Below are 21,676 nucleotides of genomic sequence, written 5' to 3'. Positions count from 1 at the left end.
CACACTCGCTCACCCGCTGAGGCCTCCCCTGAGGACAGAGGGGACGACGCCGGCTCTCGGCCCCGGGTGCCCGATTAGAACATGAGATTCTCGGACACGGAACCCCTGGACTGCCCCTCCGCAGACAGGGGCGCAGGAAGGCGAGCGGGAAAGGGGGCCAGCTCCTACCCCTTCTTGCTGTGTGGCCTGGGGCAAGTTGCTTAAGCTCTCTGTGTCCATGTCCTAACCTGTTACAGGAGGAGCGTGCCGATGGGCGGGCTCCCGCGGGCCGCGTGGGGACCTGGGAGGGTGCTGGACCTCCGGGAGCAGCGCCCGCACGCGGCCCTTTCTCCGTCGTGGCTCGCAGTTGGGGTTCTGGGGATCTCCTGGGGTCTCGGGACACGGGGGACCACAGATGGAATGGATGGTCAGGGGGCCGCGGCGGCTGCGGGGACAGCTGGCTCCTGAGCTGCTGCCCAGAGCAGTCGCAGTTCGCAGAGGGGCGGCGGGCGTCCCGGGGTCCCCTCTCCCAGAAGCCCCCTGTACCGTCCCCCGGAAGCTTGGCCTCCCGGGCCCTGGTCACTGGCCGAAGCACCAGGTGGCCCCTTGCAGAGCAGGCGCAGGGCGACCCCTGACGCGACTTGAGTGGCTGGGCCGAGGGGGCTGCGTGAGGCCGGCCACCCCGTCTGCGGCGGCGACCTCCTTCGGCACAGGGGCAGGGCCGGGGGGGGGGGGGGGGGGGGCCAGGTAGGGCGCAGGCTGGCGGCCGGCCACGGCGAGGCTGTGACAGGACCCTCCACGCCTGAGACAGTCGTGTCCCTGGCTTTCTGGGGGCGCAGAGAGGGTTGGTGGGAGCTGGAGCCTGACCTCTGACCTGTGGGTAAGGAAGCCGGGATGAAGCTGCAGAGGCGGGGCGAGGCCCGCTGCAGCTCTGCACCCCTCCCCTGCAGGCCTGGGCCCGGCGCTCCCCCTCTTCCTCGGCTCCCGCCCCTCCCGGGCTCCCACCCCTCCCGGGCTCCCACCCCCACCCGGGCTCCCACCCCCTCCCGGGCTCCCACCCCCACCCGGGCTCCCACCCCCACCCGGGCTCCCGCCCCCTCCCGGGCTCCCACCCCCACCCGGGCCCACGTTCAGTGCTGTTTCCTTTCCGTCCCTCCCTCCCTTCGGCACCGTCTGGTCCTCATTAAGGCCTTCCGCCCGCCGCTCAGCGCTCGGCCCAGAGGGGAGCTCGTGTGGGGCCTCCCCGACCAGGGGTGGGGGCTCCCAGCACAGAGCCCTCGCCTCTGGCCTCCCCAGAGCAGACGTGGTGTGTGCTGGGGTGTGTGCGGGAGACGTGGCTGCGGCCGTCTGCGTGTGTAAGTGTCTCGCCTTCCCACTGGCTGAGGGTCCCTTGGCTTGGCGTCTGCAGGCCGTGCCCCCGGCGGCTGCGGGGGGAGGCAGGGCCCCTGCACCCACCCAGGCGGCTGCCCTTGGCCTGCTCCCCACAGGAGGCCCCCCTGAGCAGGGCCACGCGGTGCGAGCCCCCACTCCCCTGGCCACTGTCTGACCGCCCTGCACGTCACCCACCCAGGCCACATGCACCCTGACCTCCCGGCTGCTGGAGGGAGGGGCAGGGGGGGTAAAGGGACACCCACCGCCGGGGTGGTGGGCCCCATCCACCTGCGTGGGGACCCTCCACGGGCTGCGGGGAGCCCCCTGGCGTCCCGGGGTGCTCCCGCGGCCCCTGAAACATGACTCCCTCGTTCCGTCCACCCCGGAGTCTGAGGTTCCCTGCGCACCGCCCCTTCCCACAGGCTGGGAGAGGTATGTGCCCTCGCACACGGAGCAGCGGGGGCGGGTCGGGGGGGAGCGCAGGGCGTGGGTTTGATGAGGCCCCGGGGAGACGCGCCCCTCCCGCATGTGGACTGGGGGTGGCCTGGGCCTCTGCTCACTCACAGGGCGGTGGGCTCCTGGAGGCGGAGGCTCTGGCCGGGCCACAGAGGGACAGGCAGGGAGGCAGCACCCCCTGCTGGCTGGGCCCGGCGGCCAGGCCGGTGGGCCCCGGTGACGGTGACGGTGACAGAAGGCTCAGGAATCTGCCCCGTCCACGCCGCTCATGGGTGCGGCAGAGGGAGGGTTTGAATTCGGGAAGCGGACTCCAGCGCCCCGTCCCGACACCCTTGGGCCCCCACGTAGCTCTCTGGTCCCTGCGGCCCAGAGAGGGGCAGCCCCTTGGCCAGGGGCACACAGCTGGTGAGGGGCCGCGGGGGAGCGTGGCCCCCAGGCCGGGTTCTGTGGCCTTTCGAGGGGCGGGTGGCTCCTGGTGAGGCCGGGGGAGCCGCCTGCTGTGCCTGGGGCTGCCGGCCGAGGGCTGGTTTTTGGGGGGGCGGGGGGCCACGCGCCTGACCAGCGAGACTGCTCACGGAGCCTCGGCGTCTCGGTTCTTTCCTGCCCCCCGCCCCCCGTCTCGCATGTGGTCAGCTGCGTCTGCGGCAGCATGTCGCCTGCACTGCAGGTGTGCTGCGTGGGTGACTGAGCAACACACGCGTGTCAGGGCGGCGGCGTGGGTACGGAGCACGTGTGCCCTGGGCCCTGCGTGTGTGTCGGTGAGACGGGACCCCGAGGGGCCTTCGTGCTGCCACCTCTGGGCGCCGTGTGCTCACCCGGCCCGAGCGCGGCGCCGTGGCTGCAGGAACGCGGTCCCCAGCGCCCGTGTCCCCGCAGCCTGACCCTGTGTCTGTGCGGCCGCCCTGCCGTCCACCCGTCCACCCTCGCTCCTCCGCAGCCTGGGGGCAGGACGCGAGGGGCACCTGGACCCCCCACCCGCCGGGCGCCGCAGGCTCTGGGCAGGAGGGGGGATGGCGCCTGTCCAGGCCGCCTGCCCGGGGAAGCGGGGGGAGAGGCCTGCTCTCAGGGGCGGGGGGGTGCAGCCCGGCTCTGCGGCACCTCGAGCCCTCGCCTCTGGGGGCCAGCTGTGCGGAGCAGCGGGGGCGGGGCGGGCCTGCCGTAAGCCGCGGTGAATGTGGGATTCATTACCGGAGTCTGGCAACCAGAGAGCCTCACTTGCTCCCCTGAGATGGGAGGGGGGTGGGTCCTCCTGGAGGCCCAGGGCGGGAGCCGTGGGTGGGGGTGCAGGCCCCGCCCCTCCCCTCCCCCACCACGGAGCAGGGGCCCCTGCTTCCTCCGCCCTGAGCTGGAATCGCAGGGCCTTCCTCTCTCCTCCTCTGCCCTCGGCCCTGCCCCCTCCGGCCTCCTTGTTGCTGCGCGGGCCTCTCTCGATGGAGGCTGGGGCGGGCGATGGAGGCTGGGGCGGGCGATGGAGGCTGGGGCGGGCGCGGGCTAAGGCCACTTCCCGGCAGCCGCCCCCCCTGCCCCCCCCTGTCCCCCCCTTCCTGTGACAAAGCTCCCACCGCCCTGCGGGTGGGCTGGCTGTGCTGGTTTTGGGGGGACACCAGGGAGGAGGTGAGGGTGCTGCTGGCTCTGCGAGCCAAGGGGAGTCGGAGCGCCCCACGGGTGTTCGGTGCGGCAGGAGGTGTGTCCGGCGTGGATCCGTGGATCCCCGGCCCGCTTGCGGTCTACAGAGAGGAGAGAGGCCGCGGGGCTGAGGGGCGTCCCCAGCGCACAGCCCGGCAGCTGCGGGGCCTGCGATGTGGGCAGTGGGCCTCTCGGGGGGGGGGGGGGGCTCAGCGCCCGCAGGGCCGCCACGAGGCAGGCAGGGCGCCTGTGGGGGAAGCGAGGCCTGAGGCCTGGCCTGAGTCTGGGAGCACATCCCTGACCCCTGCACCCCCCGACCCCTGTGACCCCAGGGGAGCGGGAATGACCTGGGCTCCCCTGGACAGTAAGGGGCAGGTGAGGGGTTGGCCGCCCGTGGTTCTGGCGAGGGGGGAGGCACAGGCGGCCGCCTGCCCCCCTCAGTGGCCTTGGCCTGCCGGACCCTGTGGCGCCCCTCGCGGCGGCAGGAGGGTCCCGTGAGCCCGGGGTTGTCCGGGGAGTCGCTGGCCAATGAGCCGAGGATGCGTTTCTGGGGAGGACCTCCGGCTCCCCGGCCCCGTCAGTCACGTGGCCCATTTCACAGGTGGGATAACTGAGTGCTGGGCTGTGAACCCAAGCAGGCCGCCTCCTGGGCTGGGACCCTCCCCTTCACCCCTCAGGACCCGGACGAGGGGTCGTCAGGGTGATGACCCGGGATGCCCACACCCTCGTCCCCAGAACCTGGGCGTTGGTGCTGGGCCGTTGAGTTAGTGGCGAGTGGAAACAAGGTGGCTGGTCAGCTGGCCTGAGGGGCGATCGCCCCGGAAAATCCCCACGGGCCGTGGCGTCGCAAGGGTCTCGGAACCCGGCGAGGTGGCGGGAGGTCGCGTCTGTCAGGGACGCGATGGTGAGCGACCCCTCGGCTCCGCTGACGTGGAAGATGCAGGGAGTGTGGCGGCCTCTGGGCTGCGAAAGGCTTGTTCCTACAGCCTCCGGGGGACCAGCCCTGCCGACCGGCACCCCGACGTTAGCTCAGTGCACCGTGCGGGACTTCGGGCCTCTGAGTCCCTCGTCGCGGGGACCCGTTGCGGCTTCGCGGGAAGTGAGTGCGGGAGGAAGTGGTGCGCCCTCTGCACGAGTTCGGGCGGAGTCGTCCCCCCACCCGCGGGTCCTGAGCCTGGGGGGTCCTGGGCTCCCCCCACCCCCCCAGTGCACAGGGAGGCCCCCCAGGCGGGCAGGCAAGAAACCAGGGGAGACGGTCCCCTTTTCACAAATGAAGGTGAACGTGAGGGCCGGTTCCCGCCCCGTCACTGCTGATGGGCCTTTCCTGGGGCCTGAAACCCACCCGCAGCCTCATCGGGCTCCGCCTCCCGGGCTGTGCCTCCCGGGCTGTGCCTCCCCGGCTGTGCCTCCTGGGCTCGGCTTCCGGGGTGCTGCCTCCCGGGCCCCGCCTCCCGGGCTCCGCCCCCAGGGCCCCGCCTCCCGGGCCCCGCCTCCCGGGCTCCGCCCCCAGGGCCTGCTTTACCGGGCAGGGCCGCCTAGGGCTCCTTAAGGCTGACCTCAGGGGACTGTTGTCAGATGCCCAGGCCCATGCCAAGCGTTGCCCAATCAAGTGGGTTCCACCTGCCACTGCACCTCTGTGAACTCTGTCCCTCACTCTAAGGCCTGACACGGGGCGCCCACATCTGTGCGACCCACCCCTGGGTGCCGTCCCTGCCTCCGTATCCGCCGGGGTGGAGGAGCGGGGGTGGGGGGGTGAGGGGGGCGGTACAGAGGCCCCGAGTGAAGGAGGAACAGACGCCTGTGAATCGTCAATCCCCTTGCTAACGCGCACGCCGTGATGAGCCATCTTGGCATTTAACGATCTTTAAGAAAACTTTTACTTCGAAGTAAACGTTAGGCTCACTGCGTGGTGCAGAGCTGCCCGAGGGGGGCTGCCTGCTCTTCGCCGCTTCCTCCCGGGGCCGCCCCACGCCTGGCCCGGGAGCCAGGAGCCCGCAGGTGCAGGAGCCGCCGCAGGCGGAGCGGCTGTCCCGGGGTCACGGGCACCCGCTGCTTCTGGTGTGACTCCGTGACATGCCACCCTGGGCGAAGGCTCCGGTACCCGCGGTGGGCGCACGTGCCCGCCCCCGAGGGTCTGGCCTGGTCTGGACTTGGCCTCCGCAGTGCCCTCCCCTGTGCCTTTCTGTCCGCTTCCCTCCCCGGGTGCCGCGTTCGCAGGGTCTTTCCTGCTCTTTAAGGTGCACTTTTAACAGACGTTCCCCAGCCGGCCCTGGGCCCCGCCAGCTTTGGGGCTCACGGGCAGATTTGGGAAGTGGGCCCCAATCAAAGCTCTTTCTGTCCGTCAGCAGCCTCTGCTTCTTCCCCTTTCACTTCCCACTCGGAGCCCGGGACCGGGAAGCTGGCAGGTGCTCGCTCCCCCGGCCCCGGAGTGCGGGGACGGGAGGAAGCCGCCATACGGAGGGGGCGGCTGCTCGGGCGCCGGGCACCACGCCAGCCCGCGCACATGCCATCGCTCCCTTCTCAAACTCCGGTGACAGAAGGCTCCCCTCTGACAGATGAGAAAGCCGCTGCCCAGAGATTCAGACATTGGCCCGGCCCGGCCCGCATGGCTCTGGGACCGAGCATCGACCTAGGAACCAGGAGGTCACGGTTCGATTCCCGGTCAGGGCTCATGCCGGGGCTCGGGCTCGATCCCCAGTGGGGGGCATTCAGGAGGCAGCTGATCCATGATTCTCATTGGTGATGCTTCTATCTCTCTCTTCCTCTCTGAAATAAAAACCATATAAATATATGTATTTAAAAAGAAATCTGCCCAAAGCCCTCACACGTGGAGGTGGGTTTGAACTCCCTTCCTTCTGACCCAAAGCCCACGCTCCCGAGATGAAACGGGGAGTTGGGTGGCGCGCCTGAGACCCCGAGGCCCTGGTGGCTCACGGACCCCGGGGCAGCGAGGTGCTGGCACGGGGACGCCAGGCTGGGGAAGGGAAGGAGGCCAGTGTCCCCTCTGTAAACGGACTGGGCTGCTGTTCAGCCGCCCCACAGCCTGGCGTTTCCTGAGCTCCCGGCGCTGGGAGGAGAGAAAGGAGGAGAGAGCTGGGCTGGGCGGGTTTGGGGCCAATTCACACAAGCTTCCTTGTTTCCGGGGTGGGGTGTTACCTGCGCCAGTGTCTCTGCTAAAGGGATGTGGGGTTTCGGGCACCCCTCCCCCCCAAAGCAGGTGCAGGGCTGACACAGCCCTCGGGCCTGGGACAGGCCTCCGCCCTGCAGGAGCAAACCCAGCCCGCGCTGCCTGAGGCGGGCTCAGCTCTGCGGGGCCAGGGGCCAGGGGCCTGGGAACGGCCTGGAGTCGCTCCCCCACGCCCCAAGGGGAGAGCGGGGGTGTGCGCAGCCTCCTCCCCGCAGCTGGGTCGTGGCCCTCGGTTCACAGGTGAGTGAACTGAGGCTCAGGGAGGCTACGGCCCGGCCCGTCTCCTGGGTCACCCAGCAGGTTAGACGCACAAAGCTCTCGGCTTGCTCCTCCCAGTGCCCCCGAAGATTCCTTTTTATTTAAAAAAAAAATTTTTTTTTTTATTGATTTCAGAGAGGAAGGGAGAGGGAGAGAGAGATAGAAATATCAACGATGAGAGAATCATGGATCGGCTGCCTCCTGCAGCACGTGCCCTGGACCGGAATCGAACCCGGGACCTTAAAGTCCTCAGGCTGACGCTCTATCCACTGAGCCAAACCGGCTAGGGCTGAAGAGTTCTTTGTTTTTAAAAAACGTGTGCCAGCCCGGCTCGCGTGGCTCCGTGATTGAGCGTCGACCTATGAGCCAGGAGGTCACGGTTCGATTCCCGGTCAGGGCACACGCAGGGTTGCGGGCTCGATCCCCAGTGGGGGGCGTGCAGGAGGCAGGCGATCTGTGATTCTCTCATCCTGGATGTTTCTATCTCTCTCTCCGTCTCTCTCACTCTCTCCGTCTCTCTCACTCTCTGAAATCAATAAAAATATGTTTAAAAACAACAACAAAGCGTGCGCCGTCTCAGACAGCGGGCACCGAGCCTGGCGAGCCAAGCGGCAGACGCCGGGCCGTCCTCGTCCTTCCTGTGAGGCGTGGCCACGGGCCTGAGAGCACCCGCCGTGGCCCCGCTTCTCCCGGCCGCACACGCATGTCGCTGGGCAGTCGTGTCTTGCATGTTGCCAAGCTGTAGAACTAGGAGCGCGTTGTGACCTTGCTTCTGCGCTGAGGTCATGGGTCCGACGCCTGCGGTGTGGGCTGGGGCGGTGGGACCCTCGCGCTCTCTCCTCGGTGACATTTGGGTTGTTGGCAGGTCTTGGCCGTGATAAACAGCGCTGCCCTGATCGTTCTTGCGGCCCCTGGTAACTTAGGGATTTGGATTAAAAACAGGGTTCTCCCCCTCCCCCCCGCCCCACCCATGGCTGTCTCAGGTTAGCATCCGACCTGTGGGCCTGGGCTCAACACCCCCACCCCCTCGGACCCATGTCCCGCGAGGCTGGAGTGGTCTGATGTCTGGCCTGGAGCAGGAGCAGAGCTGATGGGCTTTTAAGTGTAAACCAGTGTTTCCCAAACTGTTCTCTGGGGGATCATTAACAAGCATTAGAGAGGCAAAGGGGTTCCCCGGTCCAGTGAGTCTGAGAAGCAGTGTGCCCTTAACCGTTAACACACACTGATGCAGAGGTGGGACGTGCAGCACACGGGCAGCTGCTGGTCAGTCTCAGAGGGGCTGCCGGGCAGCAACCGCCGGGTCTGGGCGCCCCGGAAACCTTTGGGGATGGCGCCTGCCGGCGGGTGAGCTGCTTTCATAGACCGAGAACCGGGAGTCCGGACCGCCGGCCGTGGGCAGGCTGAGGGCTGCCAGGACGGTGTTGGGAGGAAAACCTCGGAGGCTCAGTAGGTGGGGGTCTGCAAAGTCATCGGACACGAGCTGCATAAGCAAGAGAATAGACCAGTGGTCGGCAAACTGCGGCTCGCGAGCCACATGCGGCTCTTTGGCCCCTGGAGTGTGGCTCTTCCACAAAATACCACGTGCGGGCACGCACGTACAGTGCGATTGAAACTTCGTGGCCCATGCGCAGAAGTCGGGTTTTGGCTCTCAAAAGAAATTTCAATCGCTGTACTGTTGATATTTGGCTCTGCGGACTAATGAGTTTGCCGACCACTGGGCTAGACAATTTAATCGTGTGTGTGTGGGCGTTCACAGAAAAGTGTGGCTCAAAGGGGCAGTCAGGCCCTAGCTGGCCTGGCTCAGTGGATGGAACGTCGGCCTGCGGACTGAAGGGTCCCAGGTTCGATTCCGGTCAAGGGCACAGGCCCGGGTTGCAGGCTCGATCCCCATTAGGGTGTGTACAGGAGGCAGCCAATCGATGATTCTCTCTCATATTGATGTTTCTATCTCTCGCTCCCTCTCCCTTCCTCTCTGAAATCAATACAAATATGTTTTTTAAAAAGGAGAAAAAAAGGGACAGTTAGGATTTGGGGTTGTATGCCCCCTGGTTGGGGAAGGGGAGGGGAGGAGGGACCGCTTGCTGGAAGACAGATGACTCTGGAAAGATAAGCGGGCGCTTTGGGGAAGGATGGGGGTCGGTAGCTCTGGGACAGAGCCTTTGGGGGACGGGGTGCGGACACTTGTCTGCGATGATAAGGGTCAGTCACCCCTGGTCGCCGGGAGGAGGGGGTTGGTGACCGTTGAGTTCTGGGAGGCTCTGCCTTTCAACAGACGAGAGATGGCAGGGACGCTAATGCCCTGTGCTCAAGGTAATTTTTACGCCACGGTGGCGTGTGCCGGGCCGCTGGCGGCGTGGAGACCCGGGGCCGAAAGCCTGAGCCCTGCCCGCCCAGTGGGCCAGGCCCCCCTGTCGCTGCTCAGTAGCAAAAACGGCCCCCACCGTCTGCATCGAAGCCCGTTGGAGCGAAGACTGACTGTGTGACGTTCACGGACTGACTGTGTGACGTTCACGCTGGCTGAGGCAGGGCGCACCCCTGGGGCAGCAGCTTCTGTGGGCGGTGGAAGGACTACAGGCCCTCAGCCCCGCTCACCCCGCACCCCGCACCCCGCCTGTGTGTCTTGGAGCATTCAGCTGGTTTTATCACGATCCCGCTACATCTGAGTGTGGGTCGGTCTGTCTGGGGGTCCTAAGCTGTAGACCTCAACCCGACCACACACTGGAGTCCCTTGAGGGATTTTTTAAAACACCAGCCCCTAGATGAGTTAAATCAGAATTGCTGAGGGCGGCCCAGGCCCCTGCATTTCTTAGGCGGACCAGGCACCCTGAGGACGTGCTCCAGGATTGAGCGCCGACCCTGCCCTTTCTGCCCCCCGCCCCCGCCCCCCCGATCTCAGGCCCTCAGTCGCCCTCTCAGTCCCCAACCATTTCTTGTTTGACTCAGAACCCTACCATTTTAGCTGCTGGGCTTTTGGTTCTGGTCCTGGTTTCAGGGAAGGGCGAGGAGGGTTGGAGGATCGCACCTAACGCCAACCTGGAGCGCCCCCACCTGGCCATCTCCCCTCCTGACACCCCCGAGCGAGCTCCCAGGCCAGACTCGCTGGGTTTGTACTTGTTGAGATCAGTGCAGGGGCTGATGGCTTTATCACCTGGTGAGCAGGATTCTGGCTGGGAGTGTGCCGCCCCAGGATGCACTGGTTGGGGGGGGGGGGGTGCCTGGGGCTGCTGTGAGCTCACAGGGACCCTCACCCCTGAACAATAGAGTTGGCTACAGGGGAGGGCCATGCCACAGAGTTCGAAGCCGAGACACCATCAGTTAATTTCTCAGAAACGTTGCTGAATGTGTATGAAAGGTGCCTGGGAGGGAAGAGGCGTCCTGACAGCGGGTGGGAGGAGCCTTCTCAGAAAGGAGGAAATGGGGCCTCTCGCCGCCGCCGAGTTTCACAAATGATCGATCTTGATCTTGAGCCGCTGCCTTGGAGACTCGTGAGTAAGTCAGCCTGGCTGGGGCTCCAGGTTAAACAGGAAAGGGGGACCTATCTGATGGAGGACATCCGGAGGGCTTCCTGGAGGCGGTGACCTAACAGAGCGGATTTTAGATGGGGTTTGGGAGGCAGCAGGCCCTGAATGAAGGCCGTAGGGTCCTCAGAAAAGAGCATGCTGTGGAGATGTGACTGAGCTGGGGAGGGGGTCAGGACCAGAGATGTCAGCTGGGAGGGGGGGTGATGGCTGAAGCCGGCGATGGAGGTGCAGACGCTGAGAGGAGGGGAGAGGAGGCTGCCCGCACCCCTGCCTTGGGGGAAGAGGGGAGGAGGGAGGGTGGTTAATGCATGTCCCATGCTGCCCCGAGGTCGGGTGGGGTGGAACTGGGTGTGGGCGATGAGGGTTTTTTCAGGAGCTGGGGTTCAGCAGGAAGATGGGCAGAAGCCAGACGGCGGAGGTTCCGCAGCGAGTGGGTGGTGGGAGCCGGAGGAGATGCAGACCATCTGTCGGGGGGCTGGGCTGTTCGAGATGGAGAGAGTGAGCGTGAGCGGCGGAGGGCGGGGTGCGGGGGGGACGCTGGGCCAGGGCCAGGGGCGGGGCTTGCTGTGGAGATGAGGGGGAGCCCACCCGCTCTCCTGCTTCAGGTTGAAAAGGAGCCGGGAGAAAGAGGAAGATTTCCGCCCCATGTGGCCACCGCCGCCCCCCTGCACACACACTGCAGGGCCAGCACCCGAGGCTGCCAGCCTGGAGCCTCCTCCCCGTGGGGGTGTGGCTGCCCACCTCTGCCCGGAGCCGCAGGTTCATGCCCTGGACCCGCCCGGGCCTTCCCCTGCGCCCTGTGCGAGCAGCCGCAGGCCCGCCCGCCGTGAGGGAGGGATGTTTGTGGTGTTTGGTGGGAAGCATTGCTGCATCCCGTGAGGTTTGCCCGGGTGGGAGGGAAGATTGGCGGGGAGCTGGGCTCTGTGCTCACACCCAGGCTTTGGCCTGGGGACCCAGACAGGCACAGGAGGGGCAGGTGTGTGCCGTGTGAGTGCGAGGGCGCGTGCGTGAGGGGAGGGAGGGAGCACGCAGGGTGAGCGCTTCCCCTCCTGCTCTGCCGCTGGAGCGGGTGGGGGGGGGCCATCGGCCATCACGTGGGTGGTGACACCTCAGTCTGTGCTCCTCTCCCAGTGGGTCCCAGGGAGGGGGAGCCTGAACCCCACACCCTCCCCCGTGGCTTCCAGGGCAGGACCCTGCTGCTGGACCGCTGACCAGTGGGGTTGCTCCCGGGCAGGTCAATGGCCTACAGCATCCTTGTTGAGGACGCCAGGGGACCCCCTTCCCCCCTCATGTCAGCCTCTGACCCGTGCGGGGCTTCCTCTGTTTGGGGGTGAGGGTCCAGCTCAGACTGACATAGACCGGTTGGGGCTGGGGATCTCCCCATCTGTCCAGCAGAGCCCCAGCTTACGAGGCTGAGGCTGGGCTGCGGGCCGCCGGCCTCGAACAAGCTTATGCTCTCCCAGTTCTGGGGGCTCCGTGTCAGATCGGGGTCCCTGGGCCCAGGCAGGGTGTCGCAGGGCCGGCCCCTCCTGGCCTTGCCCAGCGTCCGGCGGCTGCTGCAGTCCTGGGCGCGGCCACAGCCCTCCACCGTTGCGCTCCACCATCACTTCCCCGCTGTCTCTTCACGTTTCCCTCCGACCCGCTCAGGACACTGAGGGCCTCCTCGGTGAGCCGGGGTGCTGTCCGCGTCCCAGGCCTGGTCCCACCTGCCGCGCGAGGCAGCACCTGCCGGGGAAGGTAACACGTCCCAGGACGGGGCACGGGACTCACGTTGTGTCTCAGGGCCCTCTGGCTTTTTGTTTATATTTTTATTGATTTCAGAGCGGAAGGGAGAGAGAGAGAGAGGAATATCAGTGATGAGAGAGAGTCATCGACTGGCTGCCCCCTGCACGCCCCACACTGGGGATGGAGCCTGCAAACCGGGCCTGTGCCCTGACCAGGAATCGAACCGTGACCTCCTGGTTCATAGGTAGACGCTCAACCCCTGAGCCCCGCCGGCCGGGCGCGTTTTAAACTATAAAACAAGACAAACTGGCTCAAAGGGGGAGGACGCATCAGGTCCTCACGTTCTGTGCGCACACGCGTGGTGAGTGCACGGAGCGGGGAGTTTGACGTGAGCAGCCCTAGCACACGCGCCCTGGTGTGCAGCCGTCACCGCCATCTGGTGCAGAACATGTTCGCCCCCAAAAGGACCCTCTGTGGCCCCGAGCAGTCACCCCTTCCTTCTGCCCCTCGGCAATCGCCTACCTGCTTGCTGTCTCTGGAGATTGTTTTTAGTGGGTGCGGTTCTGTGTGACAGGAAGTAAGCGGGCCAGCGCGTGGTGAGCTGGTCGTTGGAAGGACGTGCGTGTGGGGAAGCCGGTGCCCAGGACCCCCCAGCTCCGTAAGGGCTGTTTGCAGTGGCCCGGATGCCGGCCACACGCCCTCTCCCCCCTTTCCTCGGGGTCTCCGCCTGCATTTCCTCAGTTCTCCTCTCTCTCTCTCTCTCTCTCTCTCTCTCTCTCTCTCTCTGCAAATGGCCCCTCTCCGTGTCCTAACCCCCATGACCTCTAAGTCTCCGGGCCCTCGACCGAGAAAGTTCCAGTGTCCGTGCTGCGGGGGAAATTCCAGCCGCCCGCCCCGCCACCCGTCTCGCACAGGCCTCACGAGTCGTGTCGCTGGGCAGCCATGGCCACTGCCTTGGAGTGGGGGTTCCTCCCGGCCCGAGCATCCCGGGCCAGGTGGGCTGGGGACCCCGGGGAAGCTGGGTCGGCAGCAGCAGGAGCTGACATCCGTGGAACCGTCTGATTCCTGCTCCAGGAAGTGCATTTCGTAGGGGAAGCTCCGTTCTTCCTGGCGGTGGAATCTGAGATCAGCACCCCCAGGACGCCCCCTGGAAGGGGTGCTGTGCCGTGGGGATCAGGGCTCTGTGGGGATCAGGGCTCCGTGGGGATCAGGGCTCCGGCGGCAGCCGCCGCTGTTCCGGGGCGCTGTGTCCTGCACCGGCCTCCGTGCGGCTGCACTGCTGGTGGGTGGGGTGCGGCCGCACAGAGGGCTCCCAGGCTCCAGCGTGAACCGGGCCGCCTTGACTGTCGGGAGTACCATGGCCTCCGGCCGCACGCGGCTCCTGTGGGTCCCAGTTGCGAGGTGCCGTCCGTACAACACGCTTCTTAGCACGGAAAGAGGCGAGAGTGGCACGCCTCTCAGTGTTTACGCTGGTGACAGGGGAGTTGACGATACGTTGGCCCCCTGAGGCTAAGTGAGTGGGAAAGGGAATTCACCTGCTTTTTCTGACCGCTTTAACGTGGAACCTTTAAAAGGACGGACGGGGCTCGCCTTGCTTCTGCCGGAGGGTGGCGAGCAGCTGCCCTGGCTCAGGTGCCCCGAGACTGACGGCTGCAGCCACCCCGCGTGGGGGCGGGACGTGGGACAGCAGGGCCCCTCAGGCCTGATGGGAAACCTGCAGCTCCTCCGGGAGGCCTGGGGTGGGGTGGTGGGGGGGTGGCCAGCAGGGTGGGCAGCGCCTCGGTGGGGTGGGCCAGTGGCCTCCGGGGAGCAGCCGGCTTCTGAAGACCGGAGGGCAGACCCACGGGGCACAGTCAGCCAGCCTGTGTGGGTGCTCTGGGGCCTCACCCCCCAGCCACACGGGGGAGCTGGGCGTGGGGAACCTGAGAGTGGCCGTGGCCGTGGCCGTGGCCGTGGCCGTGGGGGCTGGGCCGAAGTTAATCCTCCAGGAGCCGGGAGGACCAGCCGCTGGCCGGAAACAGCCTCCCAGGTGCCCCTCTGGGCTCCGCCCCAGGCACGTCCCCCGAGCCAGCCCCCAGGAACTCCCATGGGAGAGTCAGCCCGAGGCCGCGTGGCCACGCCCAGGCCTGGGAGTGACTCACTCTCCCGGGTCAAAGGTCGTGGCGGGGGTGGGCCGGGCCCTTCCCAGCACGCAGGCCCTGCCCCAGCAGGGCTGCTCCCTAGCTCCCTCCTCTGGGAGCCCCTAGCCCTTGCTCCCAGGGGTCCCGCTCCGCGCAGGGCCTGCGGGGCGGGAGGAAGGAGGAGGCTGACTCACCGCCCGCCCTGAGGGGTTGGAGGAGCCGAGCCGGACTGGGATCCGGGTTCTGAGGCTCCAGGAAGAAGAAAGCTCAGGGTGAGCTGCCCCCCCCCCTGCCCCCGCCCTGCCTCCCCGTTCCCGTTCCTCTCCCGGGCAGGGTCCCCTCCCCCACGGCACCCCTCAGCAGTCGGGGGTGGCGGGGGCAGCCGGCTGGCTGTGCTCTGACCCCTGGAAGCCTGGAGCAGCTCAGGCCGCGGGTCTGGACTTCATTCCCGGGGAGCCCTGCAGCCCTGGGGAGCCCCTGAGAGCTGAGGTGTGTCATAGGGACTTGGGGGGGGGTCAGGACCAGGTGTGGGCACATCTGGGGTGCACCTGGCCAAGGGGAAGCACGGGGCGGGGCGGCAGGGAGGGAGGGTGCCCGGGGGCATGTCAGATTCTTGGCAGCACCCAGCAGGGCTGGGCCGGGGGAGGGGCCCAGGGCTGCAGGCACCGGCTCCTGGCAGGGCCGCCAGGCTGGGCTCCAGGTGAGCCACTTTCCCTCCTTCCGGGAGCTGTCCCTGCGGCCATGGCTCCGTCCTCCTGCGGTGACTGGGAACCCTGCTCCTTGGCGCTTCTCACGCAGGGATAACACCCCCCGCGATCCCCGCCGGCCCCCTCCTCCCCGCTCCCTCGCCCTGCCCCTCGGAGCCGGCTCTCCCTCGAAGGCAGTCCCTCCTACCTCTGCCCGCGCTCTGGGAGGCTCCTTGTTCCGAGGCCACAAAGCCCCTTTGATCCTCTGCTCGGCTCCGAGCCATGTGACCCGGTGGGCGGGCCGCACTCGCAGGCAGCAGCCGGCGCAGCCCGACGCGGCCGCTGGGTGAGTCCTCCGCTCCCTTTGTTCCCCCAGCCTCGCACCCGGCGCCGGGGCCCTCAGGTGTCCCGGCCGTCGGGCAGCCCCGGTGGCCGGTGGTGGGGCCGGGAGCAGCGGCTGCCTGCCCCGCTCCCACCCTGGCCCAGCCGGTGGGACAGCGCCGGCCCGGAGAGGGGCGGAAGGCAGGGGCTCAGCCTCCACGCGGGGCCCAGGTTCTCGGTCTCCGGCAGAAGAAAAGGGCTTTGTGCGGCACAGCTATCTCTGTAAATATTTGGCCAGCGGAGCCGAGGGCCGAGGTCCTCCCCGGCGGGACTTTCTTGGAGGAGTCAGTTTCCCTTTTGCAAGGGGTTTCCCTGGCCTCCAGGGGGGGCGGCAGGAACCGGGCTGGCCACTGCCGCCTCCTACAGGCAGCCCTTAGGGCTTGAGGACCGGCTGGGATCGGGTGACACAGACACCCGCGATGCATGGTGCTGGGGCGGCTTCTGCTGCCGCTTATCTGGGTCCCCAGGGGCTTGGGATGTGCAATGTTGCTGGGGGCGGGCTGTTGTTGGGGCGGGCGGGGGTGGGGGGTGGAATGCATGTCTTCGCTGGAGGACCTGGTGGGAGGGGTCCCCCTCCTTGTCTGGAGCAGGGGAAGGACATGCCAGCCGAGCTGAGGTGTTGGGGGAACCCCCAGCGTCCAGTCCTACAGCCCGTGCCGCCCGCCAGCCCAGGCGCCCCGCGGCAGTGCCATGTGCCTGCACCTTCGTCCCAGACGTCCCCGGGATGGGCTCGTCCCCGGGATGGGCTCGGCGTGCGGCTGCGGGTCCCACCCTCCTCCTCCCTCCCTCGCGGCCCCAAATTGTGCCGGCATTTTTGTCGGAGGTTTGGGGGAACGCCTCCACTCACCAGAGAGAAGTTTGAAATTCCTTCGCTGGAGAAAAATGTGCCGCCCGGCAGCGGCGCCCAGGCCGCGGGGACGGCACCCCGGTTGGAATCCAGTGTGGGTCCCGCAGGGAGAGCCGCTGGGGAGGAGGCAGGCGACGCCCGCTCCCCCCGCTCCCTTCCGACGGCCTGTGGTTTCCCCGCTTCATTCATTGTTGCTTTGCCTCGGAACTTAGGGGGCTCCTTGGCAGGAAATGGGAGGGACTCATTTGTTTAACCATTTGGGGGGCAGCATCCGTGGGAGGCCTGTGCCAGGGTGGGGTTCTCCTGGTTGGGGACGTGGCTGGGGCAGGGGGCTCTGCTGTGGCTGACCTTTGTCAAGCCGCCTTAGGGACCTGCTCCGTCCTGACCCCTCGCCCTCCCTCCTGGGGGCCCCGTGGCCTCCCAGTCACGCCCGCGTTGTGGCAGAACGGTGGTGTCTGCTGGTCTGTGTCTGTGTCTGTGTTTCCGTCCGCCGCTGCTCCTTGGGGCTGGCACCGTGACGCCCGGGACAGTGGCCGGTTCAGCTGGCACCTGGGGAGGGCCTACTGTGCGCGCAGGCAGGAGCCTTCTGAGACGGAGGCGACAGAGCCCCGTTGTGATGGGAGGGGGCCAGCCCAGGCTCCTGCCCCGAGTGCCAGGCCACCGCCCGGCCCGAGGTCAGGGCTCACAGGGCTTGCACCGCAGAAACCGTGGACCCACTGGGCAGCCCCAGTCTCTGGACCGACTTCCTCCCGCCCCCTCCCTGCTTCCCCTGCCACCGTGCCCTCCCCACTTCCTGTTGTCACCGCAGGCCGGGCTGCTCCGTCGGCTAGGACGCTTTGCAGGGCCCGAGGCTTTCGGCAGCCGGAGACCCTGGCCTCGGAGCCCCCCACCCGCCTGGAGCGGCCAAGCTTCCTGCCGGGTCAAAGGTCTCCGGCTCTTTTAGGAAGCCGGGCACCAGGGCTGAGGCCCCCGTGGCTGAGCTGCTGTTATCTGACGCGCCCCCCCAGTTTAAATCTCCGGCTGGCTTCTTCACGCCACTGAGGGTTCCCGGCTCCCTCCCTCTCTCGTTGGCTGCGTGCCGAGGGAAGAAGGACGATAGTGCGTGAGGGAGAGGACGCAGGCTTCTGTCCGGCCCACGCCCTGGTTCCTGGCCGGGGTCATCTGCAGTGTGGCCATCAGCCTTCCCCGCCCTGTGGCTCCGTCCAGCCCTCTCCTCGCCTCCCCCAGCCTTGGCTTAGGCCATCGATGCCAACTGGGCTTCGTAAGGATGGGGGCTCGGGCATGGCCGGTCTGGTGACCCTGGAGGCCCAGCTCCCACCAGCGGGGTCCTGGGAAGATGCTTCCAGCAAAAATCATCGCCCTTGGCTGGGCGGGACTCCACCCCAGACGCCTGCCTCCCAGCGCCCCGCTTTGATTTGCTTACTGGGTGCCAGGCTGGTCCTGGGACAGGCAGGGGCCTGCTCCCGAGTTCGGTGGAGCCTAGGAGGCCTCCCCCGGAGCCTCGAGGGCGGCGGGCCCAGGAGCCGGCGCGGCGGTGAGCCCGGCCTATCCATGCAGGCTGGGAGCCCCGGGAAGGCGCCGGTCAAGGACAGGCCGGACGAGGGTGTCTGCCCAGCTGGGAGCCCTCTGCCTGCTCCCCTGGAGGGGGGCGTGCTGAGCCTGGTCCTGGGGCTGCAGGATGGGGGGGAGCTGCTCCCCGCCTTGGCTCCTCCCTGGGCTGTGGGTGGGTGGGTGGGGTTCTCCTCTCTCTTTTCTCTTCTCACCCCGGCTCGGAGGGGCAGCAGGAGGGGGCTTGGTCCTTCCAGGTAGGGAGTGGCGAGGTTTGATTCCCACACTCTGCAGGGGCCCGGCTGCCACGTGCCCTCGGCTGGGCACCCCTGTCCTGCCACAGAGCCGTTTCCTGGGGGAGGGGCTGGCCTCGGCCTGGGGGTGGGGGCAGCTCCGCACGGAGGGAGGCCCTGGAAGAGGAGGTGGCCCCTCGCGCACGCCCCTTCCTCGCCGTTTCTGCCTAAACACGGTTCTAAACGCTTTCGTTGGGGTTCGGTAGCTGAACCACAGGTGCCCCCAAGTTTCTCGTCACTCTCCTGAAGTGGGGCGTGGGGGGCGCCCTCTGGGATAGGTGGGCCCCTGAGCACCCCGAGCCGCACTTTGAACCCCAGCTCCCGGTGGGGGCTGAGCTGCCAGCAGTGCCCCCCACATGGCGGTCAGGTTCCCCGGCCGCGGGGGCGCCCCTGCTCGGTCCCGTCGCACCTGCCTCACGGGGTCCGTGCCCCCGGGGCCGGCCAGCCCTGCGCTGCCCCGAGGCCCAGGCCCAGGTGCCCAGTGGAGCGGGCATCCAGCGGTCACCCGCGCGGGCATCGGAAGCGTGTCCTTGTGTCCCCGGGGCAGTGTGACTCCCAGGTCCTTATCTCTCACCTCCGGGCCCCGGTCCAGGTGCCTGTCCCCGGGAGCGCGGGGTGGGGGTGTTGGTGTCCGGCGGTCTGTCCTTCGCTACACCGCAGGGACTGCGTGTTATTGATCGCTGTCCCGGGCCCTGGGCGTCCCAGGCGGTGGCCCGGTTAATGTTTGAACGGATTCCCGGTGCCGACGGCACGGCAGCTGCGCGTCTTTTGTCCCCACACTGCGTGGTTCCTGTGCGCCCGGCCCGGCCCGGCCCGGAGCCTCGAGAGACGGCCGCGTCCTCGGAGCCCTTTTTAAGAGAAAGGTCCGGGGCAGCATTTCTTCAGAGACTTGAGTACGTTCTCCCTGGGGGATGGGGGACTGGACCGACCAGATGACACCCCCCCGCGCCCCCCGCCGCCGCCACATACCCTGGTGCTAGGGGAGCAGGGACGCGATCTGTGTCTTTGTCCCTTGTCTGCGGAGGCCGGAGGAAAAGCGGCCCATTGCTTGGTGACAGTGAGGGCCCCGAAGACTAATGACAGGTTGGACAGCGGCCCCATTGTAGCTGGGGCACCGGGGGGGGGGGGGGGGGGGGGGGGGCCAGGGACCAGCGGATCTGGGCTCAGAGGCGGTGGAGGAGGCTCATCCACCCGGAGGAGCAGGGAGGGTCCTGCCCAACGTCTCTGCCTCTTGGCCTGTCACCTGCACGGCCAGCGGTGAGGGCCCCGCGCGGGCCGGTCCTCAGACCGCACGCCCGCCCGCCCCGCGGTGAGTGCTGTCCTCCCGCTCGGTGCTCGGCGGTCCCTGTGCCAGGCTGGGACCCATGCCGGCGCCGGCCTGACCACCATGCACTCTGGGCCCGATGCCCAGGGCCCCTCAGCCTGCGTCTCGGGGAATTTCATTTAATCAAACTCTGTCACCAGCTGGTGGTGGGGCCGCCTCCCTCCTCACCGGACAGGGGTGGAAACTGAGGCAGAGAAGGGAATGATGGGTCAGAACGTTTCCATGGGAAAAAGAGCGAGTTTTAACGGGCTCCCCCCCTTTCCTCTGTCCCCGGGGGTGGGGCTCTGTGGTCGATCTAGTCCCAGGCACCAAGGGGTCACGGGTTGATTCCCCGTCACGGGCACATGCCCGGGTTGTGGGCTCCATCCCCGGTGGGGGGCAGCTGATCCACGATTCTCATCATTAATGTTTGTATTTCTCTCCTCTTCTCCCTCTCAATCAACTTCTAAAAAGTGGGAAAACAGAAAGCTGTCCAGGGCCACCCCCTCTGCCTGGAGGAGCTGACAGAGAAGCCCCCCCACCCCAGACAGGGAAGGCCCCCCCATCCCCGCTGTCCCCTGGCCGTGGTCACCTCTGTGGACCCCGTGGCTGGGAGTGCCTCACACCTCTCCCCCCGCTCCCCCCCCACAGCAGGTCTGCGTCCATGCGGTTTGCCAGGGTCCTTTTTTCTCACCGTGAGCCCAGAGCCGGCTCAGTGGACTAGGATGAAGCCGGGCCGGGGTGGGGCAGGTGGAGGGGGGCGCCGGGGAGCCCTTGGGTCTGCAGCTGGGCCTTGGCCTGACTTGCAGTTCCCTTCGCCTACACCAGGCCCAGACTCGGCAGAAGGGGAAGTGGAGGGAGGTGGGGAGTGGGAGAGGAAGTGGGTGTGGGAGGGTGGGAGGGGCTGGCTACCCCACCCCCAGGAGGAAAGTAAGGGAGAGCTGGGGGGCCGGGGCTGCTGCTTTTCCTGAGAGGACCCGTCCCCTCCCCCAGCAGCCTTGTTGGGGGGCAGTGTTGGGAGGATGGTGCTGTTTCTTTCCTGGGACAGTGGCCGCGGGGGGTTCTGCCTCAGGGACCCAGGGACCCAGGGAGGGGGCCGGGGCGTCCCACGGCCTCCCAGCTCTGCCTGTTCCAGACCATTCTGTGCCTCACACTCGGAGCTTAAGCTGTAAAACAAAGGCATGTCCGTTGTCATCTTAAACCACGGGAAGCGAAGCCCTCACCACATCTGGGGCCTCCCGGGCTGCCCCTCGGAGTCCAGGCCGCGGCGGCAGCCCCAGCACCCTGGGAAGGGCCCACTTGGCGCGGTCTTGTCTTGGGAAGGCGGCCAGCGGTCCGGCCAGGCCAGGCCCCCTCCCTCCCCCTCCCTCCGGGCAGGGCTGCTGCAGGGGGAGATTACCATATGAATGCGCCTCCTTCTAGAGCGGGGCTGGAGGGACCCGAGGGGACCCGCTCCCACTCTCTCTCCCGGGGCTGCAGGGTCTGGGCTGACCTCCGAGAGCCGCCGGAAGACGCCGGGCATTTTCCACCCACAGTAGGTCGCCCGGGGAGTGGAGGGTGCCAGGGTGGGTTGGGGGTTTCTGTGGGGAGGGGAGGGCGCTCCGGGTCCCAGCACACGGAGGGGGGACCTTGTGGCGGGATCTCCCAAGTGTAACTCCTCTGCCGCTTGTGTAAGGCCACATTGTTACTGCAGCCATCTTGGTCTGGTTTCAAAAGTTGCAGCTCATTAGGCAGGAAATGTAGGCTCTCTTAAAGAAAAAAAAAAAGATTGTAGATAGAGGGAAAGGGACGGACGGGGATGTGTCTTTGCGCTTACTGATGGAGGCCTTGGCTGATGCTTGTGTGTGCCCTGCCCCGGGATCGAACCCCCAGCCTCGGCACATGGAGAGGATGCTCTAACCCACGGAGCTACCCGGCCAGGCGGCCGGGGCAGGAAGCGTGGACGCGTAAGGAAGGATGTGAAGGCGTGGAGACGGCGCCATGAGGTAGAGCCAGTGTGCGCCCTCTGTGAACGGTAACGTGCTGTGCACGGGCCAGCCCTCCGGTGGCCTCGCCGGTCCCTGTGTCTTTGGGGCTGAGCCGAGCCCCTGGAGCCAGGACGAGGCCTTGTCCATGTGGAAGCCTCTGGTGGCGTCTCAGTTAGTAAGTCCTCTTTGCCGGTTGCCTCGTCACTGAGTTTGGGCTGGTGGTAGTCTTGTTTACCTGGACACATCGCCAGTTGTGTCCAGCAGCAAATGAATGCGCGCCAGGCAAAGCCTGACTCCCAGATACTAGCTCTCAGGGGCATTTCTTCCGGGAACCCCTGGCCCCTCCACGTAGGGGACCCACTTCTTGCTGTAGGTCGGCGGGGGGGGGGGGCGCGCGGGGTGCAGCCT

At 67.1% G+C, this 21,676-nt stretch overlaps 1 protein-coding gene across 5 annotated transcripts in view; it reads left to right on the top strand.

Annotated features, from left to right (window-relative positions):
• Nucleotides 1–21,676, top strand: part of SEPTIN9 (septin 9) — a 118,983-nt gene that overhangs the window by 83,269 nt on the left and 14,038 nt on the right. Inside the window, exon 1 of one of the 5 annotated variants that reach the window (XM_079796815.1) lies at nucleotides 14,378–14,515. The exons of 3 other annotated variants lie outside the window; for them this stretch is intronic. The gene's annotated coding sequence lies outside the window, so the exon portion shown is untranslated. Of the gene's footprint in view, nucleotides 1–14,377; nucleotides 14,516–14,845; nucleotides 15,276–21,676 lie in introns of those variants that run through there. One more of the 5 variants, XM_079796816.1, reaches the window with a different exon arrangement.

Source organism: Cnephaeus nilssonii (genome assembly GCF_951640355.1).
Source record: "Cnephaeus nilssonii genome assembly, chromosome: 19".
Classification (NCBI taxonomy): Eukaryota; Metazoa; Chordata; class Mammalia; order Chiroptera; family Vespertilionidae; genus Cnephaeus; species Cnephaeus nilssonii.
This window is presented reverse-complemented; position numbering and strand designations above follow the sequence as displayed.